Source organism: Schistocerca nitens, chromosome 1, assembly GCF_023898315.1.
Source record: "Schistocerca nitens isolate TAMUIC-IGC-003100 chromosome 1, iqSchNite1.1, whole genome shotgun sequence".
Taxonomy (NCBI): domain Eukaryota; kingdom Metazoa; phylum Arthropoda; class Insecta; order Orthoptera; family Acrididae; genus Schistocerca; species Schistocerca nitens.
The window spans coordinates 482,498,491-482,525,716 of NC_064614.1; the positions used below are offsets into that span (position 1 = coordinate 482,498,491).

Sequence of the window (27,226 nt, forward strand, 5' to 3'; positions counted from 1 at the left end):
CCTCTCGTGGTCTACCTTGATAACAATCGACAACAGGGTAAGCCCCATGTTGAGCCACTGTTTGTGCTTCTGACCCTCCCTATGACAATGTTATGTACTCGGGATACTCTGTGCCGAACGGTTCAGCTCTCCCACGATTCTGAAGTCCAGCCACATACCGTATGCGGTGCTGCTATCTCTGGCGGCTGATTTCGCGATCTGATTCGTGCAGCGGCCAGAGACTAGGTCTTCTCGCTCGTAACAGCGAGCAGTGCCGTACGCAAGTATCAGCAGTATGGGTGGCGTCTATAGTCTGGGAGACGAGTCTTTGGTATTGACAGCTCGGTAGCGTCTTTCCGTTGCATAGCGACCGCAGGCAGGCAGCCAATGACGGCCTGACTTTGAGCGGGTAGCAAGGGCCACGTTGCCGCTCTGAAACCCGGTAGCGCGCGCTTATGAAACTTACCAGTGTCTTGCGTGCAGGCGGTCCGGTCGTTCGTCGTTTGTCTGAAGTTGAATTCGCAGTTTATTTCGTTTTTGTTGTTTTTAGTGTTTCTTTGTTTATGTTTCGTTGTAAACAATGTCTAGTGCGGCGGGTAGTACCAGCCCAACACAAGAAGTGAAACGGAGGAAGAAAAGTGTGCTACACACCCAGGCCCGTGAATTCGTGTGCTCTGTGAGGGATTACTTTGAGAAAGAAAAGGACAAAGGTGGGCCCTTAATTCCTGTTGTTCAGGTTGTGAAGAGAACTGCAGCAGCATTGAAAATAAGTAAGAACACTGTTGTAAAGATAGGGAAAGAACAGTATAGTGTAGATTGTGACGAGAGTGGCACAACAAAGCTGCACACACCAGGAAAGAAGCGACCGAGAAATAAGCAGGTGACAGCTTCGGACGATTTTCAGAAAGACTCTATTCGTCGTCATATATACAGCTATTACAAGAGAAGGGAACATCCCACTCTATCTAAATTACTGGTGTCACTTCAGAAAGACGATCTTTTTAAAGGGAGCAAATTTTCATTGCGTACAGTGTTGAAAGACATAGGCTTCAGCTATTCACTGTTTAACGGACGCAAAATATTAATGGAAAGGACAGATGTACACTCCTGGAAATTGAAATAAGAACACCGTGAATTCATTGTCCCAGGAAGGGGAAACTTTATTGACACATTCCTGGGGTCAGATACATCACATGATCACACTGACAGAACCACAGGCACATAGACACAGGCAACAGAGCATGCACAATGTCGGCACTAGTACAGTGTATATCCACCTTTCGCAGCAATGCAGGCTGCTATTCTCCCATGGAGACGATCGTAGAGATGCTGGATGTAGTCCTGTGGAACGGCTTGCCATGCCATTTCCACCTGGCGCCTCAGTTGGACCAGCGTTCGTGCTGGACGTGCAGACCGCGTGAGACGACGCTTCATCCAGTCCCAAACATGCTCAATGGGGGACAGATCCGGAGATCTTGCTGGCCAGGGTAGTTGACTTACACCTTCTAGAGCACGTTGGGTGGCACGGGATACATGCGGACGTGCAGTGTCCTGTTGGAACAGCAAGTTCCCTTGCCGGTCTAGGAATGGTAGAACGATGGGTTCGATGACGGTTTGGATGTACCGTGCACTATTCAGTGTCCCCTCGACGATCACCAGTGGTGTACGGCCAGTGTAGGAGATCGCTCCCCACACCATGATGCCGGGTGTTGGCCCTGTGTGCCTCGGTCGTATGCAGTCCTGATTGTGGCGCTCACCTGCACGGCGCCAAACACGCATACGACCATCATTGGTACCAAGGCAGAAGCGACTCTCATCGCTGAAGACGACACGTCTCCATTCGTCCCTCCATTCACGCCTGTCGCGACACCACTGGAGGCGGGCTGCACGATGTTGGGGCGTGAGCGGAAGACGGCCTAACGGTGTGCGGGACCGTAGCCCAGCTTCATGGAGACGGTTGCGAATGGTCCTCGCCGATACCCCAGGAGCAACAGTGTCCCTAATTTGCTGGGAAGTGGCGTTGCGGTCCCCTACGGCACTGCGTAGGATCCTACGGTCTTGGCGTGCATCCGTGCGTCGCTGCGGTCCGGTCCCAGGTCGACGGGCACGTGCACCTTCCGCCGACCACTGGCGACAACATCGATGTACTGTGGAGACCTCACGCCCCACGTGTTGAGCAATTCGGCGGTACGTCCACCCGGCCTCCCGCATGCCCACTATACGCCCTCGCTCAAAGTCCGTCAACTGCACATACGGTTCACGTCCACGCTGTCGCGGCATGCTACCAGTGTTAAAGACTGCGATGGAGCTCCGTATGCCACGGCAAACTGGCTGACACTGACGGCGGCGGTGCACAAATGCTGCGCAGCTAGCGCCATTCGACGGCCAACACCGCGGTTCCTGGTGTGTCCGCTGTGCCGTGCGTGTGATCATTGCTTGTACAGCCCTCTCGCAGTGTCCGGAGCAAGTATGGTGGGTCTGACACACCGGTTTCAAAGTGTTCTTTTTTCCATTTCCAGGAGTGTAGTTGCATGGCGGTGCAGATTTCTGCGCAGGATCATGGGTGTGGAATTCGAAAGTATAGTGTGGTTAGATGAAACTTGGGTCAATGCCAGCCATTCTTTACGTAGAGGCTGGAATGATGGAACGCCAGAGGGGACAATGGCAGTGCCTGTTGGCAAAGGAGGGCGTATTATTGTCTTACATGCAGGAACATCGAAAGGTTTTGTGCCAAACTGCTTGAAAATGTTTCGGTCAAAAAAGACGGGAGATTACCATGAAGAAATGAACAGTGTAGTATTTCAAGAATGGTTCGAGACATCGCTTATGACGAATCTGACAAGTCCATCAGTGATTGTTATGGACAATGCGCCTTATCATTCCGTTGTTCACGATAAGGCACCAACCTTGGCAACAAAAAAAGACGATATCATTCAGTGGTTGAAACGGCGAAAAGTACATTTCAGAGAAGATTTAAGGAAGGCGGAACTGCTCGAAATTGAGGCAGAAAAGAAACCCCAATTTCCAACATATGTAATGGACGAGATTGCTAAAAGGCACGGGCATGAAATCGTTCGGCTTCCTCCATACCACTGTCACTTCAATGCCATTGAAGGAGTGTGGGCGCAGATAAAAAATTACATTGCTGCAAACAATAAAAAATTCACGATCTCTGAAGTGGAAACTCTCCTTCCAGCAGCTATCAATAAAGTGACAAGCGAGATGACAAGCGAGACGTGGGCTAAAATTGTAAACAGCACTGCAAGTGCCATCAGAGAGGCGGCCAAAACCGAAGGGGTTGTGGAAGAATGCATCGAAAATTTAATTATACATCTGGGAGGGAGCAGTGATAGTTCGAGTAGTGCTGAGGAAGACAATGTCAAATCAGATTCTGACAGTGATGTGAGTGGTGTTTTTCCATTACAGTAACTACAACGTATTCAGGAATGTAAGGAGGGAGTTTGCTATCGATCTACAACCAGATCATCATATTGTGAGTACTTTCTTCAGACTACAACTCTTAATACACTGACCAGTTATTCTGTAGCTTCTAGTAGAACAAATTAATAATGCTAATACTTAACAATGGAAACCAAAACTGCTAATGTTCAACAACTTGCGAAAATAGTTTTCATTTCAGTTGTGAAGTTTAACAAATAACTTTATTATGTTTCAGCATCTTAGATACTTGTACTAAATAGCTCTTATCAGTTTTCGAGTTAATATATTTCAAGCATCAACTTTAAATAAATTCACGCGTACCAATACGACTTGTATTTTGTCTCGCTTTTATTTCTGCTGCTAGAGAATGCGTGTAGCAGACAGGGCGCCGCGTGCTGTGAGCCACGTTCGGCATCAGCGCCGTCTGCCCGCCGGGACTGTCAGTACCAATCACTCGTCTCACGGACTATAGTCGTTGTGTAATAAGTAATTGCATTCTGTTTAGTGTTCCTGTATGTAAAGGAAGTGCCTGGAGGATTTTCCTCAATTGTTCGAAGATTTCTTTAGTAACTCGTCAAGCGATTGAGCATCGGTTGAGGTGTTACATTTTAAGAGCAGTAGTAAAGTATTTCTTACTTTAGGTACCGGCGTGCTAATACATATGTGATTTCGCAATGGGTTTAGTGTGTGTGATCTGATCCTGGCCCGTCATGCACTACGTATCTGGAAATTAGTTTTAGCTCCATGGTGAATGTTTTCGCAATTTCGTGTGTTTGGTGACTGGGGACATACGTGTTGTTTCGTATGCGAACAGCGTGCAGTTTAAGTTATTAACGTGTCAGTTTTATGTCCACCAGTGAGCGTGTGTGTTCCAGGTGGGTTTACACACCACGTCTGGAGAAATTTGTTTGGCTCGCATTGCGAGGTTTCCTCTGTGACGTGTGGTTCCTAATGGGACAGTGACGTTCTCTGGGCGTGCGAAACGGCTAGTGGTTTGGGTCTCGATAGTTATTTGCCGATGTTTTATTGTCTGCTCTACGTAAAGATCTCTTCAACTTGGGCACTTTGATTGTAATTCTGTACTGCTTGTATACAGCAGTGACTGCACCATTCGTGTAGCCAGTTCAGTGACCTGCAATCAAATCTGCACTAGTTGGATACTAGGCAGGATGCCTCTGGAAGTGGAGCTGTTGTTGGTTTGTTGCCTCAGCTGTTACATAGCTCAGCACTTCACGTGCAAGTGGATGACGGAAGCTGTGTCTGAGAGAAAACAAATTTCGCTGGTTGTGTTATGGTTAATATTATTTATTTTATTTGTTGGATGTGAGGTCCGCCAGTTATGCAGAACACCGTTTTTCTCAATACCCAAACATGTTTCGGCACCAGTGTGCCATCATAAGTGGGTTTTCGTTTTTATTTATTCTGTAATGTGAACATTTTTGTTAATTCATTATAAAATTATGTGGATGTTTAGTTCAAACAATAGATCGTTTCTTTTTGTAAATACCTTTACATTTGATGTGCATGAATTTTCCGGATCACTTGTGTATTAATTACTACAGGTAGCTTGTCATCTGCAACCAAATGATATTGATGAGAAAGTCTTTTGCTGGGAGTTAACCTATCTTCTAGAATGTAATTTAGTTTGTCGCGATGTTTTCGCGCCTATATTCGTTTTTACTTACGTTTTCGTGTGGCAAGCACTTTTTTACTTACGTTTTCGTGTGGCAAGCACTTTCATTCTCCGCATCATGGTGAGGTGTTGTGATGCACACGTAACTATAGCAAGTATTTTCCACAAACAACGTTGTAAAACACTTTTGACTTCACCAAAACACAGTGTGATTGTGGCTTCTTGTGTGTCCCAGGGTTTTGGTGAAGTGAAAAGTGTTTTACTACGTTATTTGTGGAAAATACTTGTTATAGTTACGTGTGCATCACAACACCTCACCATGATGCGGAGAATGAAAGTGCTTGCCACACGAAAACGTAAGTAAAAACGAATATAGGCGCGAAAACATCGCAACAAACTAAATTACATTCTAGAAGATAGGTTAACTCCTAGCAATAAACTTTCTCATCAACATCGTTTGGTTGCAGATGACAAGCTACCTGTAGTAATTAATACACAAGTGATCCGGAAAATTCATGCACATCAAATGTAAAGGTATTTACAAAAAGAAACGACCTATTGATGAACTAAACATCCACATAATTTTATTATCATTTATCAAAAATGTTCACATTACAGAATAAACAAAAACGAAAACACACTGATGATGGCACAGCGGTGCCGAAACATGTTTGGGTACTGAGAAAAAACGGTATTTTGCATAACTGGCGGACCTCACATACAATAATTTTGACTGAAAACACGGCCAACACAAGGAGCTGCAAATAAAAATGATGAATACTGGTTTTGGCCGGCCGGAGTGGCCGAGCGGCTCTAGGCGCTACAGTCTGGAGCTGCGAGACCGCTACGGTCGCAGGTTCGAATCCTGCCTCGGGTACGGATGTGTGTGATGTCCTTAGGTTAGTTAGGTTTAAGTAGTTCTAAGTTCTATGGGAGTCTGGCGTGAGGTCGGTCGCTTGACGGCGCGTTCGGCGCGGGCCCGCCCGTTGCCGGCGCGCCGTAAGGCACGGAAGCTCGCACTGGGGCGTATCGCTTCGTTGGGCGTGCCGCGGCAGTCCTCAAAGGGGAAGTGACGCGTCTCTCATAGCCTCTCCTTCCCAAGTAGCTCTTTCCGCCTTCCCGTGGTGCCAGATGTTAAGCTCGGCATTCTGCCTCGCGACAAAAGGGAGAGCTGCGACCCAACCCGATGCGAAAGCGAAGGGTGCGTGGCACAGGGGGAGCTGTGTCGAGGGACCGAACACCAGTCCCTTTCTATTCGCAGGGCACAGACCAACAGGTGCTCTGCATGCCGGCGATCTCGTTTGTCGGCGTGGGATCGCGGCGCGTGTCGGCAAGGGTGCTTCGCCGCGCCCCTGGGTAAACGGGGCGTGTTCTGCAAAACCCAGGTGGTGGTAACATCGGGGCCAGGTTAGATGGGTCCATTCCGCCGAACGTCTGGGGGACCGGCCCGCCACCTGAGTAGGAGTGGGTCCCTGGCCGAGAGGTGGAAACTCGGGCAAGTAGGCGGCGAAGGGCGAGAAGTGCATCCGCCTCTCCGGAGTGCGGGGTGCAGTTGCCGCGGTGCGTTGCGTGAAATCGTCGATGACGGAGTCATCAACGGGGACCAGTGCGCTGGAAACGGTGCGCTGAACCCAGCAGCTCTGGAATGCCCTTGACCTAGGGGCGAGGTCGGTGGGCGAGCTGCAGAAGTCCCCCCCCCCCCCCCCCCATGCCAGAGGAGCCGATCCGGGCAAGAGACGGGCTCCCATCCTTTTTTCACTCGTCTACAAACATGGCTGACTTAGAGACGAGTGACTCTAGTGCGACCTCGAGGGCGTCGATAGCGACTGTTCCTGCCTCACAGGAGGAAGCGGAACAGAATGAGTAAAACACGCTCGAAAGACATACTAAAATTAATCAAATTTTGGACTCAAGTGTGAAAAACGGAAAAATCAGCCAGGCTGCAGTCCTGGCAATCAAAAACGAGCTCGCCGCCTGGGCCATTGCAAGTGCAAAGCTTGAGGGGCAACTCGAAGAATTGGAAAAAGAGAACAATAGATTAAGGCAGCAACCAACCAAAACCTGGGCTGCAGTGGCTGCGCAAGCAGTCACAAAACCTCAAACTACCAAGGAAAGGTCTCAAAAAGCCGGACACGGCGGTCTTCTTAAGACCCCTGCCCGGACAGACAGTTAAAAAAATGCAAGAAATATTCACCACTACCATTGACCCCGCTAAAGACAAAATAAAAATAAACAAAGTCAAAGCAACTAAAAACGTAGTAGTAGTTGATGTGGCAACTGAGGAGGACAGAGATAAGATCTTAAACAACACCAAACTTAACGCAGCAGTCAAATGTGAACCTCCGAAAAAGCGGAATCCGCTGGTGATCCTTTACGATGTACCAACAGCACTAACAGAAGTAGACATATATGAGACGCTATATAATCAAAATTTTGATGACATGGAGTGGGAAATATTCAAAAATGATTTTAAACTACGTATCAGAACAGGACCCCGGGAGCGTGACGTCGTACATCACGTTGCCGAGGTCTCTGGAAAGATGTGGCGCAGAATCACCACCATGGAGAGAGTATACACAGGTTTCCATGCGATAAATGTAAGGGATTACCTAGTGGTCCCCAGATACCACAACTGTGGCGACTTAGACCACGTACATAAGCATTTTGAGAGGGAGCCGGCCTGCTCCAGGTGTGGGGCAAGGATCACACGAAAAAGAATTGCAGCAAAGCTGGAATCTGCATACCCTGTATAAAGAGAGGCAAAAAGTCATGCAACATTACTGGCAGAAATTGCCCTACCTACAGGATGCTTGAGCTGAGACTCATAGCACGAATCGATTATGGCTGAGTCCCTAAATGGGAACAGGAAGCCCAAAAGAAAGTCTCCAAGTAAGAGGCTGAGGGATGCAATAATGGCCAATAAATTCAAAGAATTTATTCAGAAGATCACCAGGCCACAACATCACACAATCACAATGAAAGATGTCTGTATCCAAACAGATCCTTGTGATCAGAATGATGCACCCTCTCCTCCGAATCGGGGACAAAGGTCGCCTAAAGATCAAGCACGACCACTTGGGGATCCTGTGGTAGGGAAATTATCACTGACAGAGGAAGAACAAGTGCAGGTTAACACAATAAGCAGCACAAGTGTACCGACAAACACAAGTACACCAATAAGCCCACCTACCGAACGAGGGCTACGAATAGATCCTGCTAGGATTTACCCCAACCTGGAGCACGCTTTACAGCTGTCTAGATTGGAAGAGCCGGCCACCCTCACAACAGTCTTAAGGCATGTGGTGCGTGTCGGCCATGAATATGGCAGAGACATCACCTTCCCAGTGATGGAGGCTGTAGACAGAATACAGCTTAAGACAATGAATCTCCCCACAGACTTCGGAGCCCTGCGAGACCTAGTTAAGAAAGTATTCGAAAGGCGAAATGAAAAGTTCGACCTTAATGAATTGTACAATCAATCTGTCATCACTAACGGCAGGATAGCACACGACTGGCGCAAAAACTGGCCAGAGTCTCATATACACACATACTTCCCACGTGAGCCAGTTAAGAGTGGGACAGATAAACACACATAATAGCAAACTGGTTCTGCAGGAACTCCGGAAAGTGGTGGAGGAGAAGAGTCTAGATGTACTCTGCGTGCAGGAGCCATACTCCCTGGCTGGACGGACCCCGTTCACCGCAGTCAAATGGCAACAGATCTATAGTGGAGCGGAACCGAGAGCCGCGGTCATAATCACAAACAAAGCATTGAGAGCGACAGTATTAGCACAATTTTCAGGTGACCACTGCAACGTCGTGGAGCTTCATTCACCAACGGGAGTACTATATGTGGTTAACATGTACTTCCAGTACGGAAGACAAATAGACGAATTCCTGGACAAGCTCGTCCAAATAGCCACGGTGTTGCGGGGACGAAGAATTCTCGTGACTGCAAACATCAATGCAAAATCCCCCCTGTGGTTCAGTGGCACTCAGGACGACCGAGGAGAAAAAGCTGTCGACACAATCATGTCACTACAATTAATGTTCGCTAACAAACAGGGAAACCCTCCCACCTACACCGGGGGGGGGGGGGGGGAGGAAAGTTTGGGACCAAATCACCACTAGTGACCATAACGTAATAACATTCACCAATGGAGACAGCGAGTGCCACTGGGACATGCATGGGGTGGGAAACGCAGCTAAACTACAATAAAACCGACTGGGACCGCCTGGCGAGGGAGTGTGACATTCCTGCATTGCTGGAGGGTGATGTCAACGTAGAAGAGTATGCCAGAGATCTTACAAGTGCGATAACCAGGGCAGTGAAGGCAGCTGTACCAACCAGGAGGAGGGCCGTCGCGGCCTCCCCCTCACCATGGTCAGTCGAACTGGGGCAAATGCGCCAGGCAGTAAGGAGGGCGAGGAGGTATTACCAGCGGTGTGTCGTCTGTCACGAGAAGCAGCGCTGGCTGCAGGTATACAGAGAAGCCACGAACAATTCCAACAGGAACTCAAGGCTGTCAGGATAAGGAGCTGGGAGAAGTATGTACAAAGCCAATTGGCTACAGACCCCTGGGGATTACCTTACAAAATAGTACGGGAAAAAATGAAATCACCTATGGTGCTACCGTCAGGGACGGGGACCGGATGACGGAGACCTGGCAGGAAACTGCGGGTGTCCTACTCCGTGCCCTGCTACCTGACGATAGGGAGGATGATGACTCTGATGAACAACAGAGAATAAGAAGAGAAAACCAACGGGTCTACGAAAACAACCTACTGGTTTACCCCTTCTCCGAAGAAGAGGTAAGCTCCCACATAAAAGCTCTTAAAAAAGGCAAAGCTCCTGGCCCAGACGGCATTACTGCGGAAGTGATACAGTACCTCGCCCCCCAGCTGGTGGCACCTCTCACTCAGCTGTACAATGAGTGTTTACGGCTTCAGACATTCCCCTCCATATTGAAGAAGGCGAATGTAGTTATAATCAAAAAAGGCCCAGACAAAGACCCCAAAGTAGTCATACAGACCTATATGTCTACTGGACTTGTTGGGCAAGCTTTTTGAGAGGTTGCTGGCAGACAGGCTGGCTGCACACCGAGTCCTGTGCGGGATGAGTGACAGACAATTCGGTTTTCGGACAAGACGGTCGGCGTCTGACACAATCGCCCTGGCTGTGGATGTCTGCGACTCTACCCCGCACAAGTACATAGTCGGCGTCATGGTGGACATCAGTGGCGCCTTTGATAACCTGTGGTGGCCTTTGCTCTTCTCCTGCTTGCGGGAGAAGGAATGCCCAGGGCCACTATATGGCTGTCTCAGGAGCTATTGTGAAGAAAGGGAGGTCTGGCTATCGGCCCCTAGCGGCAAAGTCAGCAAGAAAATCACCAAGGGGTGTCCCCAGGGATCCGTCCTGGACCCACTCTTTTGGGACATAAACATGGAAAGACTCTCAGAAGAACTAAAGAGCAGTGAAGACGTGCTAGAGCTCATAGCCTACGCAGACGACCTCTTCCTGCTGGTCGGCGGCCGCAGCCGCGAAGATTTAGAACTGAAAGCAGAAAGAGCCATTACAATATTGACCACATGGTGTCATAAAACAAAAATGACCATCGCACCTAACAAGTCAACCTACCTGTTGCTCAACGGTCAACTTATAAGAAATCCTACAGTCAGAATAAATGGCCTACCAGTCCTCAGGCGCAGAGAAGCCCGGTATCTCGGTGTCATCGTCGATGAGAGGTGGAACTATGCATCACACATTGACACGGTAACACAGAGATCACTAACAGTACTAAACAACTTAATCGGAATAGGACACAAAAGATTCCATCTCCCACCTGATCTAATCAAATTGTACCATAACGGCATCCTCACATCCATCGTAGGCTACGGGTCAGCGGTCTGGGCACACAGGCTCACGAGGGTCAAGCCTGCCGTGGCCGTAAGAAGAGTGCAGCGAAATATGCTCCTACGGTCAGTAGGAGCATATAGAACAACTCCAGGAGGGGCACTTTTAGTACTGATGGGGCTATGTCCACTGGACATAAAAATTAGGGAACAGGCCACCTGGTATTGGATAAAGAAGAATAGAAGAGAAAAAATTGAAGAAATCATGGGGGTATATGTAGGGGATAAACAAAGTATTAAAAGAAGAATTGAATTATGGCAGGAACTCTGGGATAATGATGAGACTGGCCGAAGAACACACGAGCTCCTTCCAAACATACAGGAACGCCTAAAACTCACTTACATCAAACCCACAAGAGGCTTGCTGGACTTTCTTACTGGGCACGGACCCTACCCGACATATCTGTGTCGGTTCGGGAAAAGGGCAACATCAGCGTGTGACTGTGGAGCAGAGCAGGGCACTACAGACCACGTGGTGTACGAGTGTCCCCTCTTCGACGATGTAGCACAATAATTAATAATTAAGGGAACAACTGCCGAATAACGACACGCACCACTTGCTCAGGCAGGAAAACACTTTCAACGTCTTGAATCATCTAGCAGACGTAATCTCAGGAAAAGTCCTCAAAGAATATTTAAGAAATAATCAATAAATAAATACCAGACTTGTCACGTACACCCTCCCTGTTCCGCCGGGACCTGGACTTGGCCAGCCGCTTCACGGCTGGAATCCGCCAGGTTTTCGGAATAGGTTGGGGGGGCAGTACATCACCACCGGACCTGACTACGCACCAATTATGACATTAGATATAAGGTTAGTTATAGGTTCAAACTAGGATAGTAGAAACAGTACAGAACTGCAGCGACGACCTCACCGTCCAGCCCAGTGCCAGGGGCACTCCTACTGGGATTAGCTCAGTGGGAATGGCCAACAATTAGGTTTGTATCTTATTCTGGTACACTTGTAACGCTGCAGGTAGAGTAGTCATAATAATAACCATTCACAAGTAGTATCCTAATTAACAGTAGCTAAAATCAAGGTAGCACTAAAACAATAACATAGTATAGTATAGTAGAATAACCCCCATAGTGGTGAAAATTTACAGTAGAAACGTGTAGTGTTAAACATAATAATAGCTGCAGATAGAATATTGTAATAGTTAAAAATAGGACCTACTAATGTCTTTAGGTAGTAGGTTAAATTGTATCATGATAATGATCAAATAAAGATTAAAAAAAAAAAAAGTTCCTTGGGACTGATGACCTCATAAGTTAAGTCCCATAGTGCTCAGAGCCATTTGAACAATTTTTAATATTGATTTCGTGTTTATTCGACGAAGGCGTGTGCATTTAGTTATGTTGTTGCCTTGTGCTGGTCTATATTTGTTTTCAGTATTATCGTCGTGTTTGGTATTAACTGTGAATGGGACACAGGGCTGCGTATTTATTTAAGTCGTCGCCTTGTGCCGATCAGTTTGAAATGCGTTTTGCCGTTTTATGTTGGTCGGTTCGAAGGAACGTCATCCATGTTGCTTGTGTTAAGTGAACTTTCTGTACTTTGGTTAATTCTGTTTATTGCACGCACTGGTGCGTATCTTATTGGGTTGTTCTCTTACATTGCTTCTTAGGCACAACAGACGTGTTCGTTGCCGAGGTTGTATGCTGTCCTCAGAGGCTATCCTGAGCCCGAACAGCCAGTGGTTCTAAATCTGTTAGTCGTAAATTAACCTAGAGCGTTGATTATTACGAAGGATACTTAGGTTATAATGTTAGTTTTGACCAGGCTAGTGCCTGTTTTGTTATAATGAGGTCAAGTTCCCGCTATGAAGAGAAAAAAAATGCATCAAGCTAGGACTAGTGGCGATTACCGTAAGGGGACAGCACCTGATACTTGAGTATTACCTTATAACTATGCCAGTGTCCGCCCTCGGCTTAAAACGCTTTATCATAAAAAAATTCCAAGATAAGCTCGCACCGTGTTTCTATGTCACCAACTTTTTTGTCCGTCCCCGGTAACTGAATGGTCAGCGCGACAGAACGTCAATCCTAAGGACCCGGGTTCGATTCCCGACTAATCATCATCATTTCATCCCCATCGACGCGCAAGTCGCCGAAGTGGCGTCAAATCGAAAGACTTGCACCCGGCGAATGGTCTACCCGACGGGAGGCCCTAGTCACACGACATTTACATTTATTTTACCTACTTTTTCACTCCTGGTAGTATTTCTTGCTCTAAAATACACTGGGGTAAGCTGATAATGTAACATATCCCAGGAGGTACATGCTGTTTCTTACACCATCACAAAGATCTTATTCTATTGTTCTGACGTGCAAGTGTGGTATTCTATTTATTATGTATTATGTATGTATTTATTATGATATGCATGTTAAATCTGATGCTATTTATGTACCAAGTCAGAAAGCTAATGTAACACAATAAGTGGAGGTATGTAACGTAGCACATATGTAGGCGAGATAATCGGCTGCCTAGAATCGCTATGAGGTAAGATAAATTTGATGAATGGCTGACTGCTAGTGGACTTGCAGCTTAGGGTGGGCTCAAGCGGTTGCTCCAGGCCGTCCGGAGACGAGACAAACAGCACATGACTGGAAACTGGAAAATTCCGGTACGAGAAATTTGGTTGAAACGTTGGTGGCTTAACAGGGCCGGCTATGCTCCCAGAAATAGTGGGCTTGGAGACTAACTGAAAGACGGCTTCTTACAGCTCGTTGAGAGTCTACAATAATTTGCAGCCAAATATTAATGCAAATCTAAACACATCAGCTATCCCAGAAAAATCGGGAACATTCAACGAAACAATATTTCAATATTTTTAAAAATTCTGAAATTAATATTTCATAGTGAATAAACATCTACACAATGAATCTCTGAATTAATAACTTTTAATCATTTCACGCAAATTCTACGGAAGATGATGAAGTTGCACCATAGCCATTCATCGCTGAAGGCTACGTACGTATCTGATTACGTCTTTTACACATTTTTTTATTATGGAGATGTTTGCAGAACATCATATTCTACACATTTACACAGTAAATGAACACAGCATACATTTTTTCATCCTTACTAATTTATTTAACGAACAGTTTAATATTTTGGTAGCAACTTTATTTAAATATTGAATGGAAGTTCTATTAAAAAACTGTGCTGTTTTAAAAGTGGCCATTCGCATGTGCTAGCGGACACCACAACTGAACAGAGAACTAAAAGACGCTTCTGTCGAACAGGCGTAAATAGCTGTTTAAACAATATTTAAGAACAGTCTGTTGTCATTTATTGTGAGGGCACCTGTGCAAGGATGCTGGCTTATTTATTTATAAAAGAACTATAACTTATGTTTGTTGTAAATGATCTGAGTGTAACCGCATGTTTATGACATTTCTTTATTTCAATATTGTTGTACTGTAATAGTTAAGTTCAGGAAGTGTCTGTAGAGCTTAGGGACGATATATATTTCTGGTGGCGACGGCCTGCAGCCAATGGAGAAACAGACAGCAGCAGTAAACTACGGAAGTCAAGTGAAGACTGGGACTTTTCGAGTGAAGAGTCAAAGGGAGCGATTCTGACACTTACATGAGTTGTGGAAACAAGGAAGGAAAGAAGAAAGGAAGGAAGATTAGGTTTTACATCACGTTGATATCGAGTTCTGGAAGGAGGCAGACCTGCCTATGGTAATGAGTGGTATTCGATTGCGGAGGTGAGTGATTCTGGGCGGTGAACGGCCGCTACCGTACTTCTGGATGGACTTACATTTCGAGAGGTCTGAATGTGGTCCAGAATAGGACTCTAACATTTGCCACTTGATCTATGGAATTGAGAATGTGATAATTTGTGGATCATTGTGTTGAAGTGTTTCGAGCTAGTGAATATTTGGTGTATTATGATCACAAAACAGACTTAGTTTTCGCGTATCTTCGATGACTATTTAGTTCACGGGATTTTGGTACCATGCTGCATTTGATAAGGACATTTTCTGTCTGTATTTTGATTGAATATCGTAGAACCACTTCCCATTTATTTGAGAGTTCCGATTTTGAATGCATATTATTCAACGTAATTCAGTCGTCTAAATCAAACACAGACGTTAGAATAGAAACCTTGTTTTTAAAATAATCATTTATCTTTCATTATATATCTCTGTGTAAATTATTAATTCGCAATCCTAGCCTATTTGACTGCAGGATGTTATAGGCTATTATCTGCTGATATCGGATGTGTGTGGCTCGACCCTATGAATACATCTTTTTTAAACAGAGCAGTACATAGACCAAGTATCTGAAGTATATGTAACCACAGGTAAAGATACAACAGATTTGTTCTTATAGGATGCTGTCTGAAAGAACAACTACTGAGCAGTAACTGTTAGGTAACGTTGCAGTAGGAATTAGTCCATTTGCACTACCCTATCAAATTAATTGTTTAACAATTTACAGGAGTCAAACAGATCGCTTGAAATACTGACCACCACCTTACACACAAACATTTTCCAAATCGAGCAATTAAATTACGCCACAAATAGATCATAGAACTAATTATGCCCTAGGTGTTGCATGCACTGAAATTTGAGAACACAAACACCCTCCTCCACCACATAGTTTCCACTAAACACATCCGTCGAAAAAAACCTGCCAATCCCACACGCTCGCATATGCATCATGCACACCGACAGTTGTGCACACATACACTTCCGCTTCTGTCACCACTTAACCAGCATTCTGGTACTACTCAAACTGGTGGTGCACATTACACCAGGTATATGACCACCGTTTCAGTGTCATCGGTGGTGGTCATCATTACTTCCAAATCTTTGGACACTGCGTCTTTCATTTTTCTGACTTACAATGCATAACCGAATGTGAAATGAGAGGTATTCTACAGGACTTAAACTGACTGAGCACAGATAGTACGCACCACCAGTTGTCAGTAACACCGGTGGAGGAATAGAATGATTTTCATACTCCCAGGCGAGCATGTAAGTCCCATCATTCCTCCAGATTTTTGTCGTATTTTCCTCAATTTTACGTATTTTCCATCAATTTTCGTAATTTTACCATATCTTTCGTAATTTCAACACATTTTACCTAATTACTCGAGTTCCAAACTATCAATCTCGACGACTTGTCATGTTTACAAAACATCCCATCACACCGATCTCTTGATGCTATCAGCGAATTACATTGCAGCATGGTTCCCAATGTCTGTATCATTGCTAAACCACCCCTTCCATTACTTTGTGAGTACTATATACATGGAGAATATCGCGAACCCTGTTACACTGTCTACATCACATGATTAAATAATATTTCTTAGTGAGGGAAATAAAGATCAGCTGAGAGGAGATGCAAAAACTACGTTCCTTAGCCGAAACACTTTATAAATTTTGAAAAATTACGATTGTCCATCTCTCCTTATCTGAGGAGAGAATTCTCGCATTCGTAGGATAAAGTCTGAGGTTGAAAGATCTTGAAGATTACCACCCCAGCAAATACATAATATCCATTGCAGCACTCTGCAACAGTTCGCCGTTGAACGTATTGGCCAAGGATCCTGAGCAAAACTCTAGATGGTCTCTCTACACATCTTGTAACTGTTCCCTTGTCTTTAACCAACACTCCCTGCAATATTGTCTGCGATTTAATTAGGAACTGACCAAAAGTGGGAGGGGTACTGTGCAAGCTACAGTCGGCATCTCGTGAAGGAACAGAACGAACTGAGTTCCACATAATCAGCATACTTCGATATATTAAGAACATAACACGAGTCCCAAATTTGCACACCCCATCGACGCTAGTGATATAGGCCAGTATTCTCACTCCAATACCATAACTGCCGATCTGCGAAGACTGTTCCATACCAGTCTTACCCACGTCGTCCGTCCAGTTACACACGATGTCTCTAGATGTATGTATGCTGAGGAGGTTGGCATTCCTTATTGGTGTATAATAGATATGATACATTTCAGAGTGTTGTGGTGATATAACAGATGATTAACAAGAAAAAGAAACACACGATTTATGCATGATGGAGCTCCAGGCAGAAGGATTTAGAAACATTTTATGCAAATCACTTGTTCTATCAATTCTGTAGTATTGTTGTGGTGTTTGAACGAGTATCAAGAAGATACTACAAACAGAGGACAACGGAAAAAGTGATTAAAATGTGCGCTAAACAACCTGTCATAACATCCCACTTTCTCTAGAATGTATCGTTAGTCTACCATTAAATCCTACCTCGTTGCAAACACTCTCAACCGATTACTCCATCTACCTTCTATCATCCTTTAATGCAGTTCCATGTCACTTTAGAGGCAGACAGTTCTCTTTTCTAGAAAAGCATCCAACACAGCAGTCAACTTGTATGTATCCGTATTACCTCTCTAGATATCCTGCGGAATGTTATTAAGAACCATGCACTAACTGTTCTGTGAGGTTTTTCTTAGCCAACACTGCATGGTTCCGATTGGTAGAGAGTACAGAGAAGCACACTGTAAAAACTATTAGAGTTTAAAATACAGGGCTATTACAAATGATTGAAGCGATTTCATAAATTCACTGTAGCTCCATTCATTGACATATGGTCACGACAAAAACTCATGAAGTTTTGTTCGGCTGAAGCCGCACTTCAGGTTTCTGCCGCCAGAGCGCTCGAGAGCGCAGTGAGACAAAATGGCGACAGGAGCCGAGAAAGTGTATGTCGTGCTTGAAATGCACTCACATCAGTCAATCATAACAGTGCAACGACACTTCAGGACGAAGTTCTACAAAGATCCACCAACTGCTAACTCCATTCGGCGATGGTATGCGCAGTTTAAAGCTTCTGGATACCTCTGTAAGGGGAAATCAACGGGCCCGCAGCTCGTGGTCGTGCGGTAGCGTTCTCGTTTCCCACGCCCGGGTTCCCGGGTTCGATTCCCGGCGGGGTCAGGGATTTTCTCTGCCTCGTGATGGCTGGGTGTTGTGTGATGTCCTTAGGTTAGTTAGGTTTAAGTAGTTCTAAGTTCTAGGGGACTGATGACCATAGCTGTTAAGTCCCATAGTGCTCAGAGCCATTTGAACCATTTATTTGAAATCAACGGGTCGGCCTGCAGTGAGCGGAAAAACGGTTGAACGCGTGCGGGCAATTTTCACGCGTAGCCCGCGGAAGTCGACGAATAAAGCAAGCAGGGAGCTAAACGTACCACAGCCGACGGTTTGGAAAATCTTACGGAAAAGGCTAAAGCAGAAGCCTTACCGTTTACAATTGCTACAAGCCCTGACACCCGATGACAAAGTCAAACGCTTTGAATTTTCGGCGCGGTTGCAACAGCTCATAGAAGAGGATGCGTTCAGTGCGAAACTTGTTTTCAGTGATGAAGCAACATTTTTTCTTAATGGTGTAGTGAACAGACACAATGTGCGAATCTGGGCGGTAGAGAATCCTCACGCATTCGTGCAGCAAATTCGCAATTCACCAAAAGTTAACGTGTTTTGTGCAATCTCACGGTTTAAAGTTTACGGCCCCTTTTTCTTCTGCGAAAAAAACGTTACAGGACACGTGTATCTGGACATGCTGGAAAATTGGCTCACGCCACAACTTGAGACCGACGGCGCCGACTTCATCTTTCAACAGGATGGTGCTCCACCGCACTTCCATCATGATGTTCGGCATTTCTTAAACAGGAGATTGGAAAACTGATGGATCGGTCGTGGTGGAGATCATAATCAGCAATTCATGTCATGGCCTCCACACTCACCCGACTTAACCCCATGTGATGTCTTTCTGTGGGGTTATGTGAAAGATTCAGTGTTTAAACCTCCTCTACCAAGAAACGTGCCAGAACTGCGAGCTCGTATCAACGATGCTTCCGAACTCATTGATGGGGACATGCTGCGCCGAGTGTGGGAGGAACTTGATCTGCCGAATCACTAAAGGGGCACATATCGAACTTTTGTGAATGCCTAAAAAAACTTTTTGAGTTTTTGTATGTGTGTGCAAAGCATTGTGAAAATATCTCAAATAATAAAGTTATTGTAGAGCTGTGAAATCGCTTCAATCATTTGTAATAACCCTGTACTTAAACACAGGGTCAAATGCGCGATTTATTCTGTAGTTGTATACTGTAGTCCAAAGCTGCTAATAAAATGTTCTTCAGCTAAGGAGGAAATAAAGTTTATCGTACTCATATATCTAGACACTTTGTAAAAATCTGTAAGGCGGTTGTTGAGAACTTTGGGGTCACACCTGGGCTTGTGATCAGAAAGATATGAATTCATTACTCGACATTTGGTCGTCATCCAGGTTAGACAATTTGTTCCAGCCGACTTATTACTCCCCTTGAAAAATTACTGTTTGCCTGGTAGCTAGTGCTTCCATGTCCAGTTTTCCTTGCATTCCTTTTGCTGTCACACACTCGTTCCCATGCACAGAATTTTCCTGCACGGAGCAGACTTGTAAGTAGTCTATAATTCTCCCTCAATTTTCCCTCATTTTGTCGTATTTTCCCTCAGTTCAAAGTTGTTTCCCGCCAGTTTTCGTAATTTTGCCGATTTTATATCACTTCTGCTCCTTTGATCATGACCTCACTCCTGGTCACGTATCCTAAATTTGCATGTAAATGTAGTACATTTGTCAACACCTAGCGCAACTGAACTATTTTTCTATAAGTTTGTGTGTGTCGGTCTCATGTGGGGGGTGAGGGGGGGGAGAGGGGGGTAACATCTTACTGCAGATCTACCGCCATTGAAGCCACTTCCATACACCGAACCAGACACATCATAGGTGGATTCACCTTCAAAACCTATCCCAACTGTAATGCGTGGTGATCAATCTCCAATCCCCATCTGGGCCATAATGTGTGCTGGATCCACTTTCGAACCCTATCCTGATTGTAGCGGGTGGCGGATCCATCATCGAACCCTTTTCCTGTCCTAATACACGGAGGATCTACCTATAATCTCTACGCTGATCCTATCACAAATCTACCCTGTACCATGGGGCCTCCCAGGGATTCCCATTGAGCTACCTGGCGAGTGTTACCCAACTGCAGAAAAAAACTACTCAGCATGCAAAGGGACCCCCGGCCGCTGTGACCGAGCGGTTCTAGGCACTTCAGTCTGGAACCGCGCTGCTGCTACGGCTGCAGGTTCGAATCCTGCATCGTGCTTGGATGTGTGTGATGTCCTTAGGTTAGTTAGGTTTAAGTATTTCTAAGACTAGGGGACTGATGACCTCAGATGTTAAGTCCCATAGTGCTTAGAGCCATTTGAACAATTTTTTTTAGCAAAGGGACTCACATGATAAAATTTAATTAATTAGTCAATCAGTTAGATATTAGTGACGTGCCGCCGGGCGGGTGTAAGCAAGAACGAAAGTACTACGAATATGATTCATGAGTTGGAGAAGTAGTCAGGTGTTTTTCGTTGGCCGGCCGCGGTGGTCTAGCTGTTCTAGGCGCTCAGTCCGGAACCGCGCGACTGCTACGGTCGCAGGTTCGAATCCTGCCTCGGACATGGATGTTTGTGATGTCCTTAGGTTAGTTAGGTTTAAGTAGTTCTAAGTTCTAGGGGACTGATGACCACAGATGTTAAGTCCCATAGTGCTCAGAGCCATTTTTTTTGTTTTTCGTTGCGGAGAGATTTTTTAACGAAATTTCAATCTCTTGCCTACACAGGAAGAGATAACCTTCGTAATAAAGTCAGCTGTATTACCGAATTTATAAAGTGATATTGGTATTAACTTGACATTTATAGCTCCTCTGTGCTGCTACCTTAAGAGACTTGACAGGTGACGAGGCATCTGGCTGCTTTAAGAGAGTTCGGAAGTGAGGAGGCATCCTGTGGGAGAGATAGAGCAAGCTTTAGCACTCCTTCACGAAAGAAAAATGAGGTTAATATTCTAGTCCTGTGATGCAGGACGTAACAGAAATTAAGCTGATGAGAACAGATTATTTTACCTTATGAGAGATACTTAGAGGAAATATAGCAAAAATGGTTCAAATGGCTCTGAGCACTATGGGACTTAACATCTGTGGTCATCAGTCCCCTAGAACTTAGAGCTACTTAAACCTAACTAACCTAAGGACATCACACACATCCATGCCCGAGGCAGGATTCGAACCTGCGACCGTAGCAGTCGCGCGGTTCCGGACTGCGCGCCTAGAACCGCTAGACCACCGCGGCCGGCGGAAATATAGCATCTGCCATTCTATTGTACAGAATTTTCACAACAAGTAATGACACTTTAGTAATGTGAGAAAGGGTATATGCCCTCTATTTCTATTCTTTTCGGAAATAACTCGTATAAAGTGGAGGAATCTATTTTTCACGTGAGCAATTCGTGGTGCATGGACAACAACATTCCTTTCTCGGATTGGATAAAGCAGACTTTTTAAACTGAGGTGAGTCTATGTTGGGATTGGAATTGCAGTCTCAGTGTGCCACAGTCACTGCAGGGGCCATCATGGGGGCATGGCCGACCGGAAGCCATGACTTAGCCTGTAGGGACCATTTAATTACAAAGAATGCTCCAACTTGTCGGCTCTTGACCACAGCCATGGGGACAGGTCCGAGCAGTGGCGCGCTCTTGGTGGAAGAACGGCAAAGTAAGCATTATGTTGGTTGAGCAGTGACAAAAGCGGACATGTGTGTTGCATGAGAAGAGTGAATATGAAGAGTGTTTGCCCTGGGCGACTATTCGCCTAATGTAAATTGATCAGCTGACTGCTTCATGGTCATGGTGGCAGTCTCTCTTCTATCTGAGTCTCGGGTAAGCTGGAGATGTGTGATGCATCTGTGGGCCTCACCCTACGATGCGGCCCCAGCTGCCTGGCAGTCGGCGGACAGTGTACAATTCATGATCGCGAGTGTGTACGATTAGAAGGTTTTTTCGCCAGATATGTTTAGTGGAAACGTTGTGATGGAGGCGGGTGCTAGTATTCTCAAACGTCAGTGCTCACAAGACCTCAGATATAATTAGTTCTATGACCTGTTTGTGGCAGAATTTAATTACTGGTTTCCAAAATGTTTGCACGTGATCCTCAAACGTTGAGAATATGTTTTATTACGAAAAATAATCATCGTAAGTTGGTGGTGAGTGTTCTAAGTGATCTATTTGAATCCTGTAAATTGTTAACCAATTAATTTGATAGGGTAGTGCAAATGGACTATTTACCACCATTTTTGATATTGCATTGCGTCAGTTCTCCCTTTGTCCCCAGCATTAGCCAGTAAGAATACAGCAGTGTGCGATTTGCAGGGGGGGATAGGGGGGATTTCCCCCCCCTCTGCATCAGGCCATCCCCTTCTCTGGGTTTAGTTTATGCATCCCAACCTGGGATGTTTATTTCCCAAGCACTGGAGTACAACTTTACATATAATTTAAATTTGAGGAGCCGAACACTGAAAGTTTACTATTAATACTATTAATATGTTTGCTTATTAATTTTGAAAAAGTGTTATGTAGTAGTTAAGCATTTCAAAACATTTAGAACTAAATGACAAAACGACGCACGTCACATTTCCGTAGCATGCGACAATGTTGCAAGACGTCGCCCCAGCGTAAACGAGGCTTTAGAGCCAGGTCTGTATTGTATGGTGGATGTGATGTGTTGCGTACGAAACTAAAACCTCCAATCAGATCCAAATGTCGTGGAAAACTGTGAAGAGTTGTCATCCTGCAACAAGATAACGCTCGCCCACATTCTGCCAAACGGACAGCCGACGCAATAAAGGAGTTGAGATTCGAGGTTCTGGAACATCCACCATACAGTCCAGACCTGGCTCCAAGCGATTTTCACATTTTTGAACGCTTAACGGCAGCACTACAGGGAAGAAGATTTGAAAGTAATGAAGACGTCATTGTTGCGGTGCAAAATTGGTTACAGATGCAACCGATAAACGTATTTTCTGATGAAATATAAAAAACTCGTAAAACGTCGGGAAAACTGCATTGAAGTCCAGGGAGTTTACGTAGAAAAATAACACATTTTTCAGTTTTCTATCATCAGAATAAGTACAACTTTTCAAAAATGTGCCTTTACTTTTTGAATTCCCCTTGTATACCTGTATGTAGATGATTTTGTAAATAAGCTTTACCTATAATGTACTTTTAAAGCTATAACAAGGGATGGCTTTTCTGATAGTGCATACGCGTGAATAGTGAGTTTCGGCATTAACATCTATTTATAAATAGCTGTTTAACCATGGGTAACGCCATAGTCCAAGCTAGTAACATATATAATTATACTAACCCCCTAAGACATCCCCCCCCCCCACTGGTAAAAGGACAAATCGCACACTGGAATACAGTACTCTGAGGAGGGATGAAAAGCTCTGTCTGCATGTTTGGACACATTGGTTTGTACATTTCTTCACACAAACAGGGAGCAACCGCTAGAGAAAGACAGAGTCAGGAAGTGAGTATGGAATTTCCCAATCAAAGGAATACTGCCGCCTGATGATTTGTCTGGGGGCCATGAGAAGAAATGGAGGTCCCTCGGGAGGGTAGGCACATCACCTTGGTCTGCGGGTTTGAGATGCAGGTGTTACATCAGAAACAGCTACCTGAGAGAGCGAGAGAGCAGAATTTGTTTCCCTGGTATTAAAGGACGCCATATTCCTGTCCACAGCTGGTGGTATTTAGTAGTGCTTTTTGACCCCTGTGTTGGCTCTCAGACAATGAATACACGCACAGGCTACCCAGAACGGAGGCTAATATACCGCATATCATTCCATTCCTCGATGATTACTGTTATTATATCATGGGAAGTGTGTGTGTGTGTGTGTGGGGGGGGGGGGGGTTGCAGATGTGAGTTCTGTCCAAGTGGGGAGAATCCTGTCTCCCTTAAACTGATGAAATAAAGAATATTCAAACTGAGTTGAACAATATATTATTGATATTGATTTGAATTTCATGTCGTAAGGCCGTTCCTCTCCAGCACAGACTGAGCGTTTTTTCTACCAATTTCTAGATGAGGGAGGGGAGGGGGGAAGTCAGTGAGGGGAAGGGATAGCTGGGGTATTTCCTAGGAGGGGGAGGGAAGAATTAGTTGATCCATTTAATTAATTAGTCAATTACATTTATATCAAAAGTGAGCTCATATTGGTGACGGGGAGGGGGAGGTTTGGGGATTTCCCAGAGGAGTGGGGGAAGGAGAGAGGTTGGGTGTTTCTTAGAGGGATGGATTATCCCCAGGGGGTCATAAAACAATCCCCATGGGTCATAAATCAATTAGTATAATGGTAGATTAAGGAGAGTGCATCATCAATTTAATTAATTAGCAAACCAATTTGATCCCAAAGGTGGCTCGCGTCTCTCTTTACTCCACTAATGATATGTGTTGTAGAGTTCCATATGTTTTCCCACATTATGCGGTGCTTTCCATTCCAGATCAAGTATGTTTGTCATAATAAATGCTCCTACGCCTTCCTTCCCACATTTTACAATTTTTGGGTATTGCCATTCACTTTCATGCTCTGTGTAACTGTGACTCGTCAAACTACTGTTTGTATTATTTTTATTTAGTGTCTGGTGTCAAGTGGTTTGTTAGCTAAGTCGTATAGAACTGCACTGCATATTTTCCGGTATACAATTATTAAAAATGTATTGCACTCGTTTGGTAAATTGTAATGACAGATTGGATTCTACAAACATTATCAATCACTTTACTGTATGTGTGGAGGTAATTCCAGTAATATGCTTGTTCCTGTACTACTGCCTTTTATGGGTCTGCTAATTTTTTGAAATATGGTGTCCATGTATTAGTACTTTAACGTAAGTAGTAAAAATGATATACCACACGTCTGTCAAGGATATTTTGTATATTCGAATCTGAACGGCTTTCAAATGTAACATTTGCGCCTTTATTAATATAAATCCGTACCTGTAACTGATTTTTATATACTTGCAAGTTAAATTACATGATACCTGTAATAAATGTTGATATGTCACAGATATGCGTGTTGTTGGTAGGTATTATGATACTAACGCCACATAGTAGCAAAAGTTGTTTACGTTATAACGTGTTGTACTGCCTGAGCCACTTTGCGCACTGATGTACTGGGATGAACAGATGTGACAAGATACTGCGTATCACTGTTCAACGTGTGTTTTTTTGCCACGGATCTGACGATAAGGTAACCCAAAACGCATCACGAGAAGTAAAAAATAAAGCGAATTTTTTGGCGACCTAGAAACGTATGTAATCATAAGGAAGTAAAAGTTTGGAACCTGTTTAAAACTTTAACGAATGGGAATAGATCTATTAGTGTTTGCGGATAGCATAGCCATAGTGACAGAAGATGGAAAGCAGCAACAAAACAAATTAATGTACCAGAAGAAGTGCAAGAAGAAAATGACTTGAAAATATCTTTCGCAAAAATGAAGTTTGGCCGAAAGAAGCCAGTGCTCAAGAATTTTTAAATGTGTTGAGTATATAGATGCTTCATGTTATTTTATACCAAAATTCTGTAACAATTTTAGTATACATATTGTACTGGTGTGTGTTCCTGGTCCAAACTAAAAAGCTTGCTATATTTTCACTTTTGTGTCGGGCCACAGCCTCTAGAAAGCTTCTGAAAGAAAGCATGGCCTGTAGTAGGCTGTATTGTTTTTCTTTTTATTAGCTGTGCCATCAACCGATTAGGAACACGAAGAACACTATAAAATCAGTACGTACTTCGCAAAAACCTACAAGACATAATAACAATCTTGTTGCAGATGTAACTTAAACCTATGTGTCAACTTAAATGTGCACGAGTATCAAGTGAAGGACCTCATAAGATGTGGTACGTAACTAAAATTTCCGTGCCACATTTGAGGTCACATTTACTTAGTCCATATCCAGTATTAAAAATGAATGAAAACATGTTATTACATTTGCAGGAAAACATGACACTACGTGTAAACTATAGTCACTCGACATGTAAACGACAGTTGAGATCACCTGTTACCCAGTGTTGTCAGAGACCTTCTTCACACATGATGTTGACGTATATCGATTACGGTTTGCCAGAGACCGTAAATATCCTCACTGGCGCGCCAGTAAAGGTCAAAATATTTTACATTTCAAACGGAAGCATATACGATTCAATACGATTCAGATACGCGAGTTAACCATTGCACGAAGAGCAATATGCGGTATATAGCACACGAAACAATGTATCTGCAATTCTATTTAGGCACAACTCTCTGTCAATTTTAAATTTGCTACTAATGTCCAGGTTGCACCGATCTGGATCACGATGAAATGAATTAACTGTCAATAGAGGAAGACTTAACTGTATCTACCTACTGCTACACAAACCCGTGTGAGCACATTCAGAAAATAATGTGTATACAGGGTGGTGCATTGATAGTGACCGGGCCAAATATCTCACGAAATAAGCATCAAACGAAAAAACTACAAAGAACGAAACTCGTCTAGCTTGAAGGGGGAAACCAGACGGCGCTATGGTTGGTCCGCTAGATGGCGCTGCCATAGGTCAAACGGATATCAATTGCGTTTTTTTAAATAGGAACCACCATTTTTTATTACATATTCGTGTAGTGCGTAAAGAAATATGAATGTTTTAGTTGGACCACTTTTTTCGGTTTGTGATAGATGGTGCTGTAATAGTCACAAACGCGTAAGCACGTGGTATCACGGAACTTTCGGTCAGTGCGAACGGTATTTCCTTCGTGATACATTACCCGTGTTAAAATAGACCGTTTATCAATTACGTGAAAGGTCGATATCGGGTTTGATGTATGGCTATTGGGATCAAATTGCCCAACAGGCGTGTGCTATGTATGCTGCTCGGTCTCCTGGACGACATCATCCAAGTGTCCGGACCGTTCGCCGGATAGTTACTTTATTTAAGCAAACAGGAAGTGTTCAGCCACATATGAAACCTCAACCACGACCTGCAACAAATGATGATACCCAAGTAGGTGTTTTTGCTGCTGTCGCGGCTACTCCGCTCATCAGAAGCAGAAAAAATGCGCGAGAATCGGGAATCTCAAAAACGTCGGTGTTGAGAATGCTACATCAACATCGATTGCACCCGTACCATATTTCTATGCACCAGAAATTGCATGGCGACGACTTTGAACGTCGTGCACAGTTCTGCCACTGGGCACAAGAGAAATTACGGGACGATGACAGGTTTTTTGCACGCGTTCTATTTACCGCCGAAGCGTCATTCACCAACAGCGGCAACGTAAACCGGCATAATATGCTCTATTGGGCAACGGAAAATCCACGATGGCTGCGACAGGTGGAA

At 44.5% G+C, this 27,226-nt stretch overlaps 1 protein-coding gene and 1 pseudogene across 1 annotated transcript in view; both read right to left on the reverse strand.

Annotated features, from left to right (window-relative positions):
• The window catches only part of LOC126255659 (serine protease snake-like), a 234,674-nt gene that overhangs the window by 66,330 nt on the left and 141,118 nt on the right, over positions 1 to 27,226 (reverse strand). The gene's annotated exons all lie outside the window — the stretch shown is intronic.
• LOC126204979 (U2 spliceosomal RNA) lies at positions 20,776 to 20,946 on the reverse strand (annotated as a pseudogene).